This window comes from Monodelphis domestica, chromosome 1 (assembly GCF_027887165.1).
Source record: "Monodelphis domestica isolate mMonDom1 chromosome 1, mMonDom1.pri, whole genome shotgun sequence".
Taxonomy (NCBI): domain Eukaryota; kingdom Metazoa; phylum Chordata; class Mammalia; order Didelphimorphia; family Didelphidae; genus Monodelphis; species Monodelphis domestica.
Genome location: NC_077227.1, coordinates 128,065,767 through 128,087,918, shown reverse-complemented (window position 1 = coordinate 128,087,918; position 22,152 = coordinate 128,065,767). Strand labels below are relative to the sequence as shown.

The 22,152-nt window shown below is 38.5% G+C and overlaps 1 long non-coding RNA gene across 4 annotated transcripts; it reads left to right on the top strand.

Moving 5' to 3' along the window:
• The first annotated feature begins 2,242 nt into the window (after positions 1–2,242).
• On the top strand, positions 2,243–14,145 carry LOC103101600 (uncharacterized). Of its 4 annotated transcripts, XR_008913750.1 has the most exons (8): positions 2,243–2,646; positions 2,775–4,793; positions 8,349–8,472; positions 9,894–9,951; positions 10,831–10,889; positions 13,098–13,293; positions 13,397–13,498; positions 13,848–14,145. It is a non-coding gene; the product is annotated as an uncharacterized LOC103101600 (long non-coding RNA). The 4 variants fall into 4 exon arrangements; XR_008913751.1 differs by lacking the exon at positions 10,831–10,889 and having other exon boundaries at positions 2,244–2,646; positions 13,908–14,145; XR_008913749.1 differs by lacking the exon at positions 10,831–10,889 and having other exon boundaries at positions 2,245–2,646.
• Positions 14,146–22,152: the final 8,007 nt, after the last annotated feature.

Here is a 22,152-nt window from a genome sequence, read left to right as displayed (position 1 = left end):
GAAGATCTGGGTACAAATCCTATTTCTGCTGGTGTGATCTTAGATAAATCATTTTATCTCCTTGGGCCTGTTTGGAATATAAAAGAGTTAGAGTAGAGGGTCTCCAAGGACCTTTTTATTTCTAAATCCCAAGATAGTTTTTGCTGTCATTGAGAAATTATCAGGTAAGTCATCAGGCTCTAAAAGTTAAAGGAGTGATGAAAATTATTAACAATGTTATTTAAGTGTACACATAAGTAGAACATACTGGCTTGTGAGAAAGTGAAAAAAAGTTTCTCTTAAGAAAGCATATATATATATATATACATATATATTTGTGGATGTGAATATGTGAGAAGTCATTTGTATGCATAACTGTACAATTTGTTTCTGCTGGTATCTAGTCATATGAATAACTGTGATAAACAGAGACAGCAACATATACTTTCATAAATGCACTAAAGTAGATACCCCCTCTTATAACTGACATAACAACCATGTACATATATTCTCTTAAATTCTCACACCAAAATACACATAGAAGCAGGGATTTTAATTGTCAGATGTGTGTGTGTGTGTGTGTGTGTGTGTGTATACAAGACACTAAACAGAGATGAAAGTGAAAAAACTATTTTCTTTAATGTTTTGAGATGTTTTAAGATGCCAGATATTTGACTAAAAGCTTTTCCTTCATATACAAAGTGTTCTAAAAATCTCAGTGCAGTTTTAATCGCTTAAAATAGTTTAATACTTGTATTAATATAACTACTTTTAATAGCTTAAAACTGAACTGAAACATTTTGGATATCCTACATCTTATAGCTTTTTGTTTCCATTTAGGCATCCTGACAGTCTGAGTCTAAGAAGAAGACTATATCTTTAAAACACCAGGAAACAGATCCTAAACTGAAAAAGTAACTGTGTGGTCCAAGTGGTGTCAGTTGAGTTCGTAAGTGCTGTCAGTGTAGGTCATATCTTATGCTTGTATTTTCTACTGATCTTTACCAGGTATTCAATAGAGGGACAGCATAGATAATGTATAGCAAATTCTGAATTTGACAGATGAGTGTGAGTTCAAATCCCACCCGGTAAACTTAATAATTATGTCAATATGAGAAGGTCACTTGATCTCTGAGTCTGAGTTTCTTCATCTATAAAATGGAAATAATATCTTTAAAAAACCCTTACTTTCCATCTTAGTGTTTTAGTTCCAGGGCAGGAGTGGTAAGGGCTAGGCAATGGAGATTAAGTGACTTGCCCAGGGTCACACATTGAGGAAGTATCTGAGACCAGATTTGAACCTAGGACCTCCCATCTCTAGGCCTGGCTCTCAATTCACTGAGCTACCCAGCTGCCCCACAGATAATATTTTTTAACAAGGTTTTTATGAGACTATGAGGAGATAATATAGACTCAGTAATTTTACACTTTTAAAGCCCTATGTAGACATGTTATTGGTTAATGCTATTAGAACAACTGTGTGAGTGTAGTTTTCCACCAATGGCCATTTTTTGAATCACCTGTTTCAGCATCTACAGAAACCTATGCCTGTATGTCCCTGCTGCTTTGGACTTTTGTGAATCATGCCTGCCTGCCTTTTTCTTTATTTGCCAGGTTCTCCTTCAGTATGTTTGTGAAAGTGCATGAATCAGTGTCACCTTTCATGTTTCTTTGTGAGAGAACATGTCTGTGGGGGGATATGGAAATATGGTAAATCAGACATCCAGAAAGGGAAGGAGAAGGAACTAGGAAGTGCTATTTTTGTCCCTTTGTAAAAAGCAGCTTTATAAATCTATTCCTCTTTTTGCCCCAGCAGCTGCCACCAGCCCTTCTTGAGCTTCTCTTATTCTCAATCCATTAGATGTCTAACTGAATATGGTACTTGATAATGTTTGTTTTCTCTCAAAGCTAGGATAGAAGTCTTTCTCTGTCAAAATTTTTAAGGAGCAGAAGGTGTGTGGAGGGGAGGGGGAGTGCAGGTCAAAGGTCTATTGGAGGGAACCACATTGCTAGTTCCTACTACACTTTCTAATCCTTTAAAGCCCGTAACCCTAATGCCTAGGCCTTTCGGAGGAGTCTGATCTCACCGTTTTAATTGCTGGAGATCTACTCGTAATCTCTGGCAAAGAGCTGTTGGGGAAGGGGAGGGGGAGAAAAAAACCAACTAGATGGGTGGCTGTGGTGTGTGCAACTGACATTTGCAATCGGTTGCCATAGTACCTTGGGGACTTTTGTTTTGAAGTGAGATTTTTGTCTCCTCCCTCTCTTCCCGATTACGTCATGCAAGTCCCTGGCATTGACAGGCCACCTGTAGGTTGATAGGGGTTTAAAGAGACTTCTCCAGTTGCCACGGGTTCTATTGTCTCTCCACTGGCTAGACGTTCCCGCAGGCTAGACTCCTATAACCCACACATCCCTAACCCCCTCGTCTAGGGGTGGCCTGTGGGGATGGGGAGGGAGAGGAGAGGGTATTCAGATTTAAGTCCCTACACATATAGCTTCTCCTAACGCAAATCCCTGACCCTATTCTTCGTACTTTGCACCCATTCATTTTGGAGGAAAGGAGAAGCAAATAAGTAGAATATGTGTTCGAGATATCTTTACATACACATCCCGAAGATATGAGAAGGAAAACACCCCTTCTTTCATCTCCAGGACAGGAGCCAGGTAAGGTTCTAGCTGGGAAATCTATCTGACCCTGCAATATGCGGGAAGTGGCCAGATGCTTCCTGGATTGGGAGTGGGAGGAGGTGAATCTGGGGTTGGAGAATTGGGGTCTAATATCCACCTTTCAGAGTTGCGACGAGGTGGACTCTAGAACTGCAACAGGTGAACCGCATCGCTGAGCTCCTCGGCCAAGTTAACGGAAGGTGTAGGAGAGGAGGAAAAAGGAACCGAAACATGAGAGATCTCTCACTGATCAGGGTAATCCGAAGTGAGACACCGAGATTCCAGCTCCAGTCTGTTCTGAGTGCCTACGCTCAGCTCTTGAAAGGGGTTCGGTTCAGCTTGGTAATAGTATCTAATGTCCTAACCTGGAAAAAGGTTCCCTAGAGATGGTCAGAATCTTACATACCCTTCCATAGCAAGAACTCATCCCTTGTCTTATTTCAATCAGACATCCGTTTTAAATTTACAGGTTCTAAAGACCTAGCTATGGGCGTCTCTCCTTTTCTGTACTTTGGCTGTTTGAGAAGACAAGAATCTGATCTGAACCCTAAATGAAGAAAAAGAAACAAGACAAAGGGGACAAGGTTAAGTCGCACCCCTCTAAATCTGGCAATTTCGGCTCCTCCCTGAGCTCATAATTGCTCTAGATTTCAAAGGGGTCGCCCTTTGCACAGTCTTGTTTCATGATGAAAATAGGGCTTTGGGGGGGGGGGTTCAAAACTCAGTTTCATTCTCCAGGTCACTTCTGCTCAAAATCTCTTTTAAAGACTCACATGGGGGTGTTGCCCGAGATCTGAGGTACCTCTTCAGAACTAAGGTTTCAGGAGCCAGTTGAGGGAAGCTGCAGAAACCTGGCGATATCCTGTACTGTACCCCAAAGGTCCTGAGAGCTATTCTGTCAGATGCTTGGCTGTCATTTATACTATTAAAAGGGAGTTGGGAGAGAAGGGTAAGTTTCTGCTGGGGTTAACTCTAGACAAAAGACTCCTGCTCTCATCTCCCACCATATCCTACTGCCCCACCTTATTAACTCAAGAAATGATTTCTGGTGTGTGTGTGTGTGTCTGTGTGTGTGTGTTATCTTTTTGCTGAGCCTTCCCACATCTCTTGCTGGATTGTGGGAATCACTTGTTTCACTTTTATGTTGGTTTCTTTCAGACTAAGGTTGAATATTCTGGGCTACCTGTTTTCTGATGTCCCTGAGCTCACTTACCACCTTTGTTAATAATTCACTAAGCGGTAATAACTTGTCTTTGTGGTGCTCCGGAGGCTGACAATCTGAGCCTATCCTCAAGCTGAGCAACAGAGCCTCTACCTTCTGCTCTCCCCTCCCCTTTGCACTTACTCCTAACGACACCGCCCCTCCCTTCCCCCCATTGCCTGCCTCCGCGCTTGTCATCTCACGACACCACAGTTCCAGGAAAAATCGACCCCTTGCTGACAATAACTCTGCTCCTGGAATATTCTGGTTAACAGGTTTCAGCACTAGAAGCCCGGACAGCGCCTTGGTAATACGTAACTGAAAGGAGTCCCCGCCCCCTTCTGCCTATCTGATCTTCCTATTTCCAAGGGGTAATAGTCTTTGTCAGAACCTGATTGAGAAATCCGGTAGGTGAGAAGAAAATTGGAAAAGGACTGGGATTCTCCCCTCATTCCCTAGGGCTACCTTCAAAACCAGCCCTTCTCTTCCCTATTTCTATTCCAAACCACATATGGATTGTGAATTTGGGCTGAATTTTCAAACAAAAGCTCAACAGAGAACACAAGAAAGGAGCTGGGGGAAAGAAAGGATGAGAGAAGGGCTATAGGGGTTCCTAATCCTGTTAAAGATAAACTGAAAACAGTTTTGTTTCTCTGGAAAATATCCCAATCACCCTCCTATTCATTCATTTCCCTCCTGTGTTTAACACAGAGCATTTGAAATCTCCCACCCTCTCTTTCCCCAATGACCCCTGTGGAGTGGGACAGAGTCAGGAGATGAATTGTTAGTGTAAGATATGGGAATGGACACTGGAGAACTCTTTGGACTGTGAGAATAACAGGGAAGATCCTCAAATGCCTGTAGAACTAATTTAGAAAAAAGGCAGACAGTTGTCTCCTGCCAGTCGCTGGAGATGGAAAACTCCACTTCTTTTCCAATACAGGTAAGGAATTTTAAAATTCTGTCTCAGATGGTAAGAGACTATTTGTTTTTATTTTCAACCTCATTTCGAAATGTATGATTGAGGTTATACAATTGTAGATTTGTGTTTTGTGTACTGCAGTCATCCTTTTGGGGATGGAGATCATACATCTTTATACAAATGTAATTTTTTAAAAAGGAATATCAAGCTAAACCTTAAATTAATGGAATATGAAGGACAAAAGTAGGAAGAATAATAGATTATTGGGGAAAATAATCTGTCAAAAGGGAGACGTCAAAATAGGCAGAGTGGTATACTGTACATGTAAGGAGGAAAGAAATTGTTACCTAGCAACCAACTTCAATAACATCTCTTGTTGCCTGGTCACTGGGTGGGTCACTTGGAAGTCCTTTTTGTAGTATGAGGTAGAGGTGTTTTGGACTTCCATCTCCAAAAAGCTATTCCTCAGAGACATTTCTGAGCGAAACTCCTCTACCTTCTGATCTCTACTGCAGGTAGGGGACCTTTTCCCCACAAAGAGAATCATCACATCAGTTTCCTGGACTTTACAACCAGGGAATATAGGGTTAAGTAATCTAGAGAAAATAAAATAAAAGTGTTGTTTCCATTTGATGGTTTTGGCATAGTACACTCTACTTTGGGCTAAGAATTACATGCAACCCACCCTACTCTGAGGACTGGAATGAAATATTTTACTCTTTTAAGTTCTAGTCCTTTAGTGACAAGAGTAATCTTTTCTCTCCTTCAAAAAGCATTCCCTGCAGAACAAAAGAGAGAAGAAAAAGAAAGACATTTTTCTCTCTCAATCATAAAGGGAGGTGGATACAATATTTAGAAAAAGATAAAATGAAATAGGATATTCTTTTAGGATCATAGAAATATAAAGCTGGAAGTTGGATTATTGGTATAACCCAATCCCCTTCTCATTTTAATGATGAGTCACATTGCACCCCCACACACACTTAGTTAAGACCTACATCACTCAAAGTAAATTCCTCCACCCCCTTTGATCCAAGAAAGGAACTGGTGGTAGAATTGAAGAATTATATTGCCAGTAGGCAGGGGTAGACTCCATGTGAATTGCTACTTTCAACTTCCATACATTATAAACCTTTGTTATACCCTTGATAGAACAGTAACTGAATAAAGCTCAGAATTTTAGGAAATAAAGATCCTGCATCTCTCATAATATAGGATTATCAACATATTGGAGGTAGAAAGATAGAGTACTAGATTTGTCAAAGAACTTATATTTAAATTTTGACTCTATAATACCTTTAACCTTAAATTATTTAACCTTTTTCAGCCTCACTTTTCCTCATATAAAAATTAATAGTTGGGCCAGATATCTTCTTAGGGTACCTTACAAACAAGAAATACTTGATCCTATGAAAACATTTCTCTCTTTCATTGTACTTCACTCATCTTCCTTTATCCTAACACAGTTAAAAGTAAACCCCCTGTCTGATCCAAACCTAAATTTAAAGCTAAAGATTTTCTCTTAGCCAACAATGTTAGTAAAGGGAAAAATACTTACAGGGGAACAATCCTTTTCTCTCCATAATTGTATAAAATGCTATCAGTTACTTGTATAAAGTAGGGTTGACTCAGTCTCTCCTATTTCCTTTATTTATTTTGGTTCCCAGACAAGAAAGACTGCCATAGCTTATCTCTCGCCCTAGTAAGGATTTATGAAATTTTCTTAGACATCAGTCTACATCCGCATAAATATTGCCACAAAGAAATATTAGCTTAGTTGGGTTTTTTTTTTTCAGTCTTCCTCCATTTGTTTTTATGAACAAAAGATTCTATTTTCCTTTCAAGAAGAAACTTGGGACTTTCATTGGCCTAGTGGAGAGGAGTATCCTGTTATGGGTTATCCTGTACTGCCTTCTCAACCAATTAGAGGATGCCATTTATCCTTCTCTGACTAGTGGAGTGAAAACAGTATCCTAATGCTATCAAATATGGCCTGATTCTTGTCCTTCTATAGAACAGAACAATCTGAGCTCTGGGATCTAGGGTGTGAGGCTTTGATTTAGATTAATGCAGATTGTGATGAATTTGTATGGAAACTTTTGTTTACATCCTTTTCTCCATTTTAAAGACCAGGCAGCAACCTTGGTATGTTTTCAATCATTTTATCAACAATTCAACAAATACTTAACTGAGCTTTAACTTGTGCTAGATGTTTAAAAACAAAATTTGTAAAATTTCCATTTATGGGCAACTTGTCCAGAAAAAATTTTATCCTATAAAGTGAGATATTTATTATTAACAGTAAGGTATAGTGTTGCACACTGTATTGAGAGCCATCCTTGAAGTCAGAAAAACTTAAAATGTGAGAACTGTCTCTGATATGTACTGACTGTGACTGAGCAAATCACTTATCTCTCAGTGTCTCATGACTTAAAACTATTATAGAAAAGGGTGCTTATTTTACTGGGAACTCCATTAATGAAATTATAGACAGCTCAGGGACTTAAAAAAACCCAAAGAAACAAAACTATACATAAGCTTTAAGAAACTCAATGATACAGCATAGTTTTCACCTTCCTTAAAACATCCTGAAAGGACTTTCATCTTAAATTATAAGATAGGCAAGAAGCTTCAACTTACCCTTCTGCAGACTGGGTAAAAAGACCTAGGGCCTGTCCCTTTTGGGGGGCAAATCCAGGTCTCTTTCTTTCTTTTTCTTTCTTTCTTTCTTTCTTTCTTTCTTTCTTTCTTTCTTTCTTTCTTTCTTTCTTTCTTTCTTTCTTTCTTTCTTTCTTTCTTTCTTTCTTTCTTTCTTTCTTTCCTTCTTTCTTTCTTTCTTTCTTTCTTTCTTTCTTTCTTTCTTTCTTCCTTCCTTTCTTCCTTTCTTTCTTCCTTCCTTTCTTTCTCTCTTTCTCTCTTTCTTTCTTTCTTTCTTTCTTTCTTTCTTTCTTTCTTTCTTTCTTTCTTTCTTTCTTTCTAGGGGAGGTTGCCAAAAAAGAAGCTTGATTATTTTTCCTTTTGTGCCTTAGGAATTGAGGAGATGGTTTTAGATATAATTTATGACCCCCTGCTGCAAGATATAAGTATCTGAGGCAGACATCTTGGAGGCCCATGGTATTTTGGACCTAGAAATTCCTGAGTAGGCTCTACCAATGGGCTTTTGGAAGGTGCTTGGCTTTCCAGGAAGAGAGAAAAGGGAAGGGAGAAGAGAAAGGCAGAAACAGAGACAGAAATAGCTACTGTGATAACACCAGGGTACTTAGTAATGACATTCCCTTTGTGAGTTAGGCTAATATACAGAAAAGATCTTTGTCATTTCTTCCTTCTCCCAAACTGATTTCTAAAATCAGGTCCTCCATGACATTTTAGGTTTGTACAACATGCCTAATATTTGACCAAACCCTTTAACTCAATCTCTTTGGGTGTGGGAACCTCCCCTAGGAATAAAACTGAATCAGTAGCTCCAACTACTCATGGCTCTTTATTGCAAAGAAAAAAATTAAATGATAATTATTGCTGTAGTTACATTGAGTGATCGCACTGAGAAATCCATGTCACCTACTGCTGTCACAACAGGAGGAAGTGTTAAAGAGAATGTTGTCATGGAGGAAACCATGGTAACCAACTTCCTAAGAACACAGCAGTGAATTGAGAGCCAGAAACAAGAAGGAGGTGTGGGGTTCATGGACCCAATAGGCAGGTCAGTTTTCTTTCTGTCAAACCATCACCTCTGGGACTATATATAGCAGTCTCTTCAGCCCCTGGTAACACCTGAAGGATTCCTTAAATAGGAAACATAAGAACCTGAGGCCCAAGAGCAAATCCATCTACAACCACACAATGATCTTAAAAAGCATGTTTCTTGTTATCCATCTGTATTGACTAGATTGTATCTTAAATTCAAATGAGTGAAGAGAGTACCTGAGACTATACAAACCTATTCACTGAAATGAAGTGAATCCCACATAATGGTTAGAGGAGTCAAAATAAGACACGGGCTAAAGGAATTTCTCATGGTCTCTGTTGTCTTTCTGAACCCCAAGATTTTGTTTCCCAAATTTTCAAGAATGAAATCTTAGTAGTGAATTTAACCAGGGGCTAATCAAGCTCAAGAAAAATTGATTTACACAGTGACAATTCTTAAAAGAATTGGTGATTTGATTTTTTTAAAAAATGAATTGCTTGCAGTTTGAACCATCATCCAATACAAGGATATTATGGGGAGGGATAGATTAAGATTAGGTTACTTGGTAAGTAAAAGGATTATAAGCAGGAAGAAAAGGGGACATTGGTTTTTTTCTTCCTATATGAATAGAATAGTATTGAATGAGTATCATAAGAGTTTAAATTTTTTTTTCAATCTTAGTGTTGGATTTGTCCATTCCCCTTGTTAGCAAAAGTAATGAATTAGTGCAGAGGCTCTTTTTAAAGTATCTTAATAACTGTGCTTCAGTATAATTGGTGTTCTTTGTAATCCTGGTTATTTTATGCATTTTAAAACATTCTGATAATGGAGTCCCTGGTACAAAACAGGATAAGAACCAACTATGTTAGGGAGACAGACAGGTATGTGTGATCATGAGATTGAATGAATGAATTTTAAAAAGTATTAAGTTGCCAAGCACTACAGATACAAATAGAAAAACAAGACAATTCCTACTCTCAAGAAGTTCATATAATGAAGGAAACTAAGCCACCAGCTCGGAAAGGGATACGAATCATTACCTTGGTATTATTAGCATTATGACAAATGAAATAAATGGATAAATATGGTGGTACCAATAATAATGAATTGGAAACTTTGAAGACAAAATTATTTCCCTGAGGATGTTTAAAATCACCTCCAAAGATGTTCTAGCTTCATCTCTACACCTTTATCTTTTAACGTCAAATAAGATTTCATACTAGCCCTACAGGCAGATGACTGTATCATCATTGTCCTTTCTCAAGGGAGCACAAGGATGTCAGAAGAATTCCTTGATCAAATGAAATATTTGTCAAGAGTTTAGCACTGGGTCTAGCATATAAGTAATGGCTTACTAAATGCTCATCCTTCCACTATTCCCCTTTTCTTTTAAAGTCTACCACTCATTGTCCCCTTTGTCTTCTTTGCCTTCACAGGAAATCCTTGATTTAGAGACTGGTTCCCAGAGGTGGTACTAATCTGAGTGAAAACCCAGTAAGTATGGGACATGAGAACCTTTGGAAAACAAACAACACTGTTGTTCAGTCTGCTTATTTGGATCCCATCTTGTATGTATCCTTTATCTTCTTCAGCCCCCATCACTCCACAGAATGCTACATGTGGAAGGGACCTTAGATATGATCTAGTCCACCCTCACCTTTTTTTTTTTTTACAGATGAAGAAGCTGAGGTTCTAGGAAGTAAAGATTTGCCTTATACAGCTAATGTGATAGAGGCAGAATTGAACTCAATGCCTGTTTTTGTGATTCAGAAACTCATGTTTTTCCTACTCTCCTGAGCTGTTCCTTAGGCTTCCTAACCACATCTAACTAAAGATAAGACTCAACTTATCAATCCTTTCAAATGTGGTGATAGGGTTATACAACCTGCAGAAGCTTTTAGGAATTGCAGAGAAAAAAAGAAAACTACCAAGATAGAAGAAAAAAGAAAAATAGATCCTAGATGAAAAAGCTAATAGAATAGAATATTTATCTAGAAAAAGGGTAATAAAATTACTTAATCACATCTCTGCATATATGAAGAGCTATTGGATGAAAGAGTATGAACACTTTACATATACAAGAGTGGGTTTAAATTACTACATAGTTGGATAATGGTTAGCTATAAAAAGGAGAACCATGACAGCATATATCCAAGGAGACTAGAACCTCTCAGTGATTTGTAAGACAAAGGCTCATCAAATTTAGTGGGAAGGAACCTTAGAGACAATAATGAGGCAACTCTCATTTTACAGATGAGTTACCTGAAGTATAGTGAGTGTAATCGATTTGAGGGAGGCAAGTAGCAGAACTGGTATTTGAAACTGGGTCCTCTGATGCCTTATCTCACCAATGATTTTGCCATTATACCATAGCCAGGTGGTTATCAACCTGATTTACCTCAGAGCTGAAGTTTTTGCCTGGACTCCACAAGGTATTTTCCATATCTGTACTTTATAATTTCATTCTTCCATTATGGGAATTCATCTGCATTATCTTTACACTAGTAAAATGTCTCTAATGGACAGGAAAATAGAATATTTCCTCTTCTGCAAGCTGGCTGTCTCTCATTTAACAATCACCCTATCACAGAGGTCCCTAACTATTTTCAGAGAGGAATTAATTTCATCTCTCAGAAGCCTTGAGACCAGGAATGGGTTTGGATTTCAGACTACTATCTCTAAGGGAAATTAGAGCAGGTATTGCTTCTCCCTTTGTCCTCTGAGAAACTGAAGAAGAGATCATAGTGGAGACAAGTGGCTCCCAATCTACCATCTAAAGCTCTGAATTCTACTGGTAAAGCTCAGTGTCCTAGGCATTCTGCCTTTCACTCCTTTCAGAAAACAGAGAAGGAGCAAAATTCATTGAGTGAAGGCACTTCATCTCCCTGGGCTTCAGTTTATTGATCTATTTGTTGAGATAATTGCAGTAGACGATCTAAGGTTCCTTTCAGTTCTGATGTTCTCTGATTCTAAATCCTTCCCTGCAAAGAAGCCACCAATGTGGCCATAGCTACAATTAACTGTCAAATAGAATAGCCCCTAAGAGATAAGGGGGACTTATAAAACACATATAACCCTTCTCCCTAATCTCCCCAAGATCTTAAATCACTTTCTTAATTTCTGGCAGAGTATGAAATGTAGGAGAATAAATAATAGAGATACCAGAGCCAGTTGTCCTACTTAAGTACTGTTGAGCTTCCAGCACCAGATGTGCAGTTCCTCTTTCTTTTTATCTTTTCTTCTTTCTTCCTTCCTTTCTTTTACTCTTTTTCTGAGCAGAAGAACAGGGTTAGGAGAATAGGAACAAGTGGGAGTTGGGGGGAAAAGAGGAAAAAATCAAAATTTAAAAGATGAATTAAAAGTAACAACTAACTATACGGAAGGGTAATTATCCCTCAGCTAGGCAGAAATGCAATTAAGGCTTTGCTCTCTGAGTCTCCAGGATATTGTAGCTTTTGCTAATTAGGGAGCGGATATGCCTTGAGCCCAGTCCAGGCCATTGGAGGCCAGCCCAGGCAGCTAGAACCTTAATCACATTCAGGCTGCACCATGCTGCTGTGGAAAATAACAAAAGAAATGGAACAAACCTGATTAGTAGCTCCCAGGACTGCTCTCTCTTACCTGACCTAAACCTCATCCTTTCTGGCTGGCTCTTTACTTCCCCTTTTTTTCATACTGGGGCTAGGAGAACTAAAAGATTCACTGGATAAAGGATAAGGGAAAGGAGGGAATTCTCATGCATGTTTGGAAGGCTTTGAATGTGGTCCTAACAATAGGCTTGGTCTAGTATACAGCCTAAGTAAGTATGGAGAGGTTTATCATCAGAAGATTGGCTGCTGGGTGGTGAAATCTGTGGCTACAGTGAAACATGAAATGTATTTTTTAAAGCTCCCTAAGACTTACCCTCATTTTGAATACGGACTGCTTGATAACAGCTATGACCGCATTAGTTGCAATGGCTTCCCTCTTCAGCCCTACTCCTCTCATTCTGGAAACTGGAAATTTTTCTTCAGTCAATTACTACAGATCCAGGGTTAAGGCTGAGCAGGTGTGTTTCCTCAGGTCATACAGCAAATAGCAGAAGTAGGACTACCACCCAGGTTTACTGATTCCTAGAGATACTGTAGTCGTAAGAACAATTGTCTACCTAGCTAGGGGTAGAAAATGGAAATCAACATCTCTTCCAATCCTAAAAGGCAACTAATATCAATTTTTCTCTCCTAGATCTTCCCGCCTAGACCCTTTCCTTTAGTCAGCAGAAAGTCACTGCTTTTTATGAAAGAGTGTCTTGCAAGCTTAGACAATAAACCTGAGAAAGGAAATAATGGTACACTCCTGCTAACTATTTGAATATAATTACTCATAAAACATCATGTCAGGGAGAAAGCAGGAAAGAAAGGAATTGGAATTAGGAAGTTCTTTGCCAGGTGTTAGGGAGAAAAAGAATACCCAACAACTGCTTTCTGAAACATAAACCTCAAAGAGAACAAGGGAATAGGAGAGATTCTCAGATAAGAAAACAGGGAATCATCTAGATAGGGAGATAGTTTCTACTGAATAGTCTGGAATTTTCATTCATACAATCATTCTCTTACTGGGAGTAACCTTAGCCAGATTGTTTCTCTTCTCCTTCCTGTCAGTTTCTTCCCTTCAAGAAAGCAAGACAACTTTTTTTAATGGAAAAGGTCCAGGGACTTTAATTTTTTGAAAGCAGAGACAATTTTGTAAAGAAAAAAAAGACAAGTCAAAAGACAGATAGACCTATCGATGACACAGAAGAACAATAGGAAAAGATCCTGAGACATAAAGGACACTCAACCCAGAGCCATCTTGAAGGTATCTCAACAATTCTGTGGTCTAATGCCATCTAAATAAATAGTATTGCCCTCTTGAGCCATTCTCATTTGGGGTAACACCTGCCTTGGACTATCCTCTTCAGCTATTATAGAGTCTGCATCGTCTTGAAGAGCTGGGATTATAAATCACGTGAATGAAAGGCATAGAATCCAGGAGCACTGAGGAGAAGGAAGAGAAGAGAATTGTGAGTGGGTGGAGGAAGAATACTAAAATGTTGGGGAAAAGTGGGTGTGATGAGCTGGGGACAAGAGAAGTCTAGGTTATCTCCTCCTCACCACACACACACTCTGAGACTCCCTACCCTGAGGTACCATGCTCAGTCCAGCAGTCTTGACATATTGTACATGGCACTTGGGGCAGTGGGGATCATCCGTGTGAACACTGGCCTGGCCCCATCTGGAAGACTAGTGATTTTGTTGTTCTCTAACGTAAAGATTGACAACAAATCCCAGTCTGCCTTATGGTGCTTGGCCATGTCAGCAGGAATGGAATCTGGGGGAACATGGCTATAATCTCCTCCCTCCTACTCATAGGCTGCCTCCTGGAACACTGTTTGATCTTCTCAAGGTATTTCTTTGTTTCCTGGAAAACAGCAAAGAAGTCTACCCCGACAGCCCCGAAAAGCCTCTGGGAACTATCTGCCACAACCCCAGCACATTCTAGAAACAAGACAATCAATAATGTATATGAAGAAGGGACTCACTCCTAAAACAGTCTGGCCTTCCTGAGTGTATGTAGGCAGCTTGACAAACTACTGACTGACATAGGGAGTGAGGAGTAGAATCCCCTATGGTCGTTCATTCAGAAAATATATTAAATGTTTAATATGTATTCATGTTACGGTCTTCCTTGCCTCCTTCCCCAGGGCCTGGCATGAGAGAAGTATGTGAAAGTATACAGAGAACTTGCATCCTAGATTCTGCCCAAGGATTGAGTATTTGTTGTCTGTATGTCTTGTGTATTTAGAAGCCATATCTGTGCTAGGTGTGCCTGTGACTCATTGATACAGCTATGTCACTACTTAAGAGCAGTATGTTATATAAATCAACAAGCTTTAATAAATTATTAGTGCCTACCCTGTGCCAGGCACCACACTAGGTGCTTTTTCAAATATGATTCATTTGGTCTTCCACAACTGGGATTTGCCATTATTCTCCTCACATTATAGTTGGAAAGACTGTAATGAATATAATAATAAATACAACAAAAATAATAAATGCCTGCATAATGTATAAATATGCAATAAATATATCATAAAAATAAAACAGTAAAAACATAATAAACTGAATTTTGTAAAAATGCCAAGTAAAACATTCTTTGTCATCAAAGAATTTGGGTTGGGGTTTTTTTTTTTTTTTGGTGAAGATAAGAATCATAAGTATCTACAAAATAAGAGTAGTGCAGTGGATAGAGCATCAGACTTGGAGTTGGGAGGTCCTGTGTTCAAATCTGATCTCAGAAACTTTCTAGCTGTGTGACCATGGTCAAGTCTCTTTAACCCTAATTGCCTAACCCTTGCTGTGCTTCTGCATTAAACTTGATACTAAAACAGAAGGTAAGATTATTTTAAGTAGATACAAAATAGATAAAATTATTGGGGGATGGAGTACACTAGCAGCTGAAGGGGTGGGAAGGAACAGTAAAGGTAGAGGGAATTCTGGATGCTAAGGTGACAGTGAAGAGGGAGTGTAGTATAGACATAGAGATGGGAGATGGTTAGTTATGGTAAACATGCAGAAAGGAAAATGGAGTTCTGGGCACAAGGAAAAATGGGTCTCATGGTATAATGAATTGTGTTAGAAGACTCCAGTCCAAATCCCATTTCTGACACTTGGCATATCATTTAATCTCTTATGTCTCAGGCAATTCCATAGGATCTCTCAAGTCATAGATAGACTGCAACCCATTTTGGGGGTAAGCCCCAAGACTCCTAGGAGCTCATTACAACCCAGTTAATATTCCTCTGTTTTGGGGAATGCATAGTCCTGGCATTCTTGAAGCATACCTTGTAATTTGCCTGTGGTCTTTGGTCTTCCTGTACCCAGATAAAATACAAAACTATAAAATACGGGGTGGAAATAGTGCTGAATTTGTGGAGTCAAAGGACCTGTGTTCAAATCTTGACTACCCCTTATTCCCTCTAACTTTGGGGCAAATCTTTTTTTTTCCCTTTTGAGACCTTAATTTCAAAAAAATATGTTTGTGGGAGTGGATTATAGGACTTTTCAGTTCCCTTATTAGCTCTAAATCTATTGTCCTGTGTCTTTGTCAGTCACCTGTTGGACACTCCTAGCCCCAACTCCTTTATTCTCAGCAGACTGGTATGCAAATTAAAATAATCCAGGAAGAATTTTTTTTTAATCTTTACCTCCTTTCTTAGAATCAATACTATGTATTGGTTCTAAGGCAGAAGAGTGGTATGGGCTAGGCAATGGGAGGGTTAAGTGACTTGTCCAGGGTCACACAGCTAGGAAGGGTATGAGGCCAAATTTCAACCCAGGACTCGTTGACCCTGACGCTCAATTCTCTGAGCCACCTAGCCACCCACCTAGCAAGAAATTTTCACCTAGACATGCACAAAATTTCTACAATGCTTTCTGAGAAGAAAACAATGACTGGCAAACTTTTACCCTGTCCATCCCCCAATCACTCCAGGGACACACTCTTTTCTCTAAATCCTCACATCTTAATTAAAGGCAGAGCCTGAGATCTGACAGTTGCCATGGTTATGGATACCATAGCAACAAAGTACTCCATGGGTAGTAAATTTTAAAGAAAATGCTTCTGTACATATACACTCTAATATACATGTTTATATATAACCCCTTCCTCCACATAGATGGGTGTTCACGGAATCCAATGCATACCCCCCCCCCAGTCTACCTTTTTGCCTTAAACTATTCACTAGGGCTCTGTGATAACCTATAGTGCTAGGAAGAGCACCTCCCCTTTCTAAGCATATCACTGATGCCCTCTTTCAGATGGCTTAGACCAGATGAGGCAGAAGACATTAAAAGGCCAATCCATACGGGTGGGATCATGGGAAGACCCCCGATAGAGGGTCACTTTGGACAAATGTCTGATCAATGGGTCAATCTGAGTGACCCCAAGGACCCTTGTTACTTTTCCCAAATTGGTTAACTCCCAAGAAAGTCACTTCAGCAAGCCAGTGACTCTAGAAGAACATGCTACTCTCTTGGGTTCAGCCAATTTCTGTGAGCTATATTTGGTCAGAACTTAGTGCTGAATTCCAAGAAACCAAGAACTAGCACTTTGCACATTCTGACAACACACTAGTGATAAGGAGCAAAATATGAACTGACTGAGGAAACAAAGGTTCCATCTTTAAGATCATATTGATTTATTAAACATCACATGCCAATTACCAACAAATCAGGACTAGACCCTTTCTTCAGCTTAGGAGTGTACCTCAAATACAGGGGGAGACAAACTTTTATATAGTAAAAACAAATCAAACAAGACAAATTAAATTAGGTAATCTGACTTCTAAATGGATGAAAGATTATAGAGACTTTCAAACTTGGGAGGGAACAATTCAGATACAATTTCCTGAATTCAGGAAAAGAGGCATCCTACTTCTCCCAAATCTCTTTATAAACAAAGGAACATGATAACAACTATTTGAGTATGAGGTCAGTTTTCAGATAGGAGATGGGGGTTGCTTGAGACATACAATTATGAGAAAACACATCATCTCAAGATCTGATTGCATTTCTGGTCAACATAACCTAGGTCCTTGATTAAGGGTCTTTGAAACGACAGATATAAGTGGTTCAGTTTTCCTGTCTAGCAGGGCTGGGTTCAAACAGATTAATTTTTTCTCAGTTCCCAGAACTGAATAAACTTTTCTCACAAGATAGAATTTGGATGAAGCCCATAATGAATAGAAAGGAAACTGAGCTAGCACCAGAAACACAAGATGGAGTCAATGTGATTCACTCACTTCCCAAAATTAACCACTTGCTGTCCTAATCCCTTCAATTTCTCATACACTTTTGAGAAGAAAGAGCTAGCTACTTAACCAAAGGAGGCTATATCTCTGTCAAGGAACAGAAGAAGACATGATATCCCATCATTCCCATCCAGGAAATGTCTGTTTCTAAAATACTCCCAGTCCCCTAGTTTTAGTATGGGCTCAAATCCCTTTTTAGTTTCTGTTCAGCCCTGAGACAGCACCCAGACCTCCTTTCAACCCTGACTTGCTCAGCTTATTCCATCCCAACTTTTCATGCAATCAGCAGGCAGTCAGTCTTATTAGAAATCTTATTCACACTGGCGAGGGCTGCAAATTGGTGTCACTCTGTGGGTGTCCTCTCTCCAGTGAGAGCGTGCTGGTCAAGATGGAAGGGCCAGGAACTACAGATTCATTCAGAACTAAGCTGCCAGGACAGCATCTTCCCTCTCTCCCTCCCACCACTCTGAACTGAAAGGAAGAACCCTGGGCCGTAGCAGAATGGATGGTGGCCATTGTTAACTCTGCAGTGGTCACCCTCAAGTTTGAGCATCTTCCTACTGAAGCAGGACCCAGATTTACTGGCTAGCCTTCTGACCCAGGAGATAGAAATAAATGTGAGCTGAGGGCTGTGGTAAACATCAGGACAGAGATGTTTCTAGGGGGAAAGAGAATTAGTAGAGGGCTTGGGAAATTGAGGACAAATGACCCTCATTCATGGGAGTCAGAGGCGATACAGGGTTCTCACTTAGAAATGTAGATCCTGGGGGAAGCACATGTATAGGTCTCTGGGAATGAGCCCTGAATGTTCAGCATCCTGATGGGTGGCCCCAGGGTTAATCATGTTATCCCCACTAAATGGTGAGTTTCTCTTTTTTTTTTTTTTGTAGCAGTTTAATGTCAAACTCAAATAGAAATGGAGCTACCAATAAGCCCATGAGGATATATATATAGGGCTGCTTATTGACTTAGAAAACCACAGATTAATTACATTTTATTGTATATTTATCCTGCTAAATATTTCCCATTTACATTTTTTAAAAACTTACTTTCAGTCTTAGTGTCAATTCTAAGAAAAAGAAAAGTAAGGGCCAGGCACCTAGGGTCTTGGCTTGCCCAGGGTCACACAGCTAAGTGTCTGGGGCTAAATTTGAATCCAGGTCCTTCTGACACCAGAACTGGGGATTTATCCATTGTGCTATCTGGCTGCCCCTTCCCAATTACATTTTAATGTAGTTTGGCCTGCATTTGAGACTGTCATGGGCCCCATCGGAACAAGTTGACAAGTCTTGCCTATAGGATAAACTAAAATTCCTTATTCTAGCATTTAAGGAGCTCCATAATCTCTCTTCACCCTACCTTTTCATCATTATTTCACACACTGTCTTCCAGCCAGATTGAAAGCCTCATTGTTCCCTGGCACTTTCCTGTCTCTATGTACATTCACACATGTCTGAAATTACTGACTCCTTATCTCTACCTCTTAAAATCTCTTTCAAGGTCCCAATCAGTTTCTCCATCTGCAAAGTGTTCCCTTGTCCTTCCAAACTGAATATAACCTTTCCTCCTACAGTTTTCCTGTAGCACTTTTTTCTAGATTTCTTCTTTGCCTCTATCACATTCTATCTTATATTACAATTATTTGTGTACATGTCACATCCCTCCTTCTGAAGGCAAGGAATGTATCTTTTTACATGTTTACATCTCTAGTGTCTAGTACAATGCAAAGCATGACAAAGACAATAACTAAATGTATGTTGAATTGATTTTAATATATTTTATTTTTCCCAAATTACATGTAAAAACAATTTTTAACATTTGTTTTCTGAAATTTTGAGTTCTAAATTCTCTCTTTCATTCCCTCCTCACCCCTTCACTGAGACAGTAAGCAGTTTGATATAGGTTATACATATGTGATCATGTCATATCTATCATGTTGTGGAAGAAGCTATATCTTTAAAGAATAAAAACACAAAGTAAATAAAGTAAAAAAATAGTATGCTTCTATCTGCTGAATTGAATTAATTCGACTGGGCTTTCACTTTACTAAGCAATAGTAGTCAGGGCATACAAAAAATCTTTAAAAGAATAATGAAATCTATAATCAACTGGCTACCAAGATTGGAAAACCTGAAAAGGCCAGGCAATGAGAAGGCTTGACAAGGGATGTCAATCTGGAAAAACACAGAACCACCAAAGCAGTTACAAAAGAATATGTCTTTAATCTGAACAAGGGAGACAGTGCTTGTATAGCCATTAAACAGAGTCATGCAACACATAACACCACACAGAGCCAAGCTCTGAGGCTCTGGGAACAACCTCTTTTGGAAAAAAAAAAACACAAGAGAATTTCCATTTATCTAAAGAATTTGTGGTTCTATGTATATCTTGGGAAATATAACCAAAGAGAAACAACTGCCGGTTACATAGGAGCTTGGGAAAGAAATTGTAGCCCAAACCTAGGGTACCAAAGAGAGATCTAAATACAATAAGAGAAATTTAGAAGAAAATAAGAGAACTTAGGACTTGACTACCTTTTTCCCACTCCTCTCCAGGGTGGTTGATAGCCTTTTGTTCAATCTGGGACAAGGATCAATCTGGAAGTATTTGTTACATCAAAATATACAGTAAATTCCCTCCTCTCAGGAGACATCATTTGACAAAAAAAAAATATATATATATATATATATATGTATATATGCAAAACTATGTCACTTATTTCTATCAGTTCTTTCTATGGAGATGGAAATAACACATCATTCTTCAAACAATATTTTTGTTGCTATATATAATGTTCTCTTCGTTTTTCTCATATCACTTCATAATTTCATGTAGTTCTTACCATGATTTCCCAAAATTAATCTATTCTTCATTTCTATTCCATCACAATCATATACCACAACTTGTTTAGTTGTTTCCCATTTGATAAGTGTCCCTTCAATTTCCAGTCCTTTACCACCACAAAAAGAGCTACTATAAGTATTTTAGAACATATATGTTCTTTTCCTATTCTCCTGATCACTTTAGGAAATAAATTTAATAATGATAATAAAAAGGTATACACCATTTTATAACTATCTAAGCATAATCCCAGATTGTTCTACAAAATGGTTGGATCATTTCATAGTGTTATCAACAGTGTATTTGTGTCCCCATTTTTCCACACCCCTTCCAACATTTGCGATTTTGCCCTTTTATTCTTTTAGCCACTCTGATAAGTGTGGGATGATATCTTAGAGTTTTGATGTACATTTCTCAATAATGATTTAGAGCATTTTTCATATAGTTATATATATGTGTATATGTATATACACACAAACACACACACACACACATATATCTATATCTTGATTTCTTTATCTAAAAACTGCCTGTCCATATCTTTTGACCATTTATTTTTGGGGGAATAACTTATATTCTCATATTTGACAAAGTTCTCTATATAATTTAGATATGAGACCTCTTTCCAAGAAGCTGACTATAAAAATTTCCCAACTTACTGCATTCCTTCTAATCTTGGCTATGTTGAATTTATTTGTACAAAACCTTTTCAGTTTAATGTATTCAAAATCATCCATTTTACATCTCACAATACTTTCTATCTCTTATTTATTTGTAAATTCTTCTTCTATCCATAAATCTGATAGGTGATATGTTCCCTGTTCTAATACGCTTATAATATCTCCCCTTTGTACCTATGGCATATATCCATTTTGATCTTATCTTGGTAAATGGTGTTAGATATTGGCCTATATTTAGTTTTTTGAGAATAATTTCCAGCTTGTTAGATGATTAACAGTAGGAGTATCTCAATGGGATCTACTAGAATCATGAATTTTCAGAAGTGTAAGAGATCTCAGAGATCCTGTAGTCTAACCTCTTCATTTTATAGGTAAGAAAACTGAGGTTTAGAGAAGTGGATTAGCATTCTGAAAGCAAACAGAATCTGATATGGGCTTAATTCATAATTGATCTGAACTGATTATGAACTTCAGATCTTTACTAAAATCCTCCTTTGTTGTCACATCAAAAAATAGTGGTGACTCGGCATTCCTAAGGACTGTTTCAATAGCTTTGGCAGTCAACCACTCAATTACAGACCTAGAAATAGGCTGTATACATGCCATTCAAAGCCCAATCTAGCACCAGAAAAAAAGGGGGGGAGAATAATAATGGTTTTTAATAGCAAATCACTACTAACAATGAACTAAGTGATTATAATCAGCCTTAGTGGGAGGAGTCCCAAAATCACAGATCTTTTAAATGATTGAAATAAGTAAGAATCTCAATGCACAGAAAGACTTTGAGGTTCTACTAGCATACTAGCAGGGGAGTTCTTTGATCTCAGGTATGTGTTATGATGCCTCCTATCGTCTTTACTTCCACCAGCTTCTTTCTGTGTACTCTGCCAGGCTTGAGTTATAAAGTGAAACTGACCAGCCCAATGGATAGCTGGCTTTTTTTTTTTTTTGGCCATCTGGTTATTTGTAATTTTCTGAGATGGGCAGAAAAAAAAACCATAATCTTGCCACTCATGGAAATTTAAACCAGAAACAATATGATGTAATTCAATGATTGTGGACTTAAAAGAGCAAGAGACTTAGGAATAGAAAGCCTGATTTCAAATCTCTTGATAGGTAACTAAATAGTTATGTGACTCTGGGTCATTTAACCTCTTGAAACCTCAGTTTCTTCAAAATGACCATAATAATAACCATATTATTTACCTCTTAGAGTTGTTAGTTTTTAAACATAAAATCATTCTGCAAATGTGAATTATCATTATAAATTCTACTTCATAGAGGAGGCAGCAGGGTAAAGTAGATAGAACACTGGATTTGGAGTCAAATTACCTGTGTTAAAAT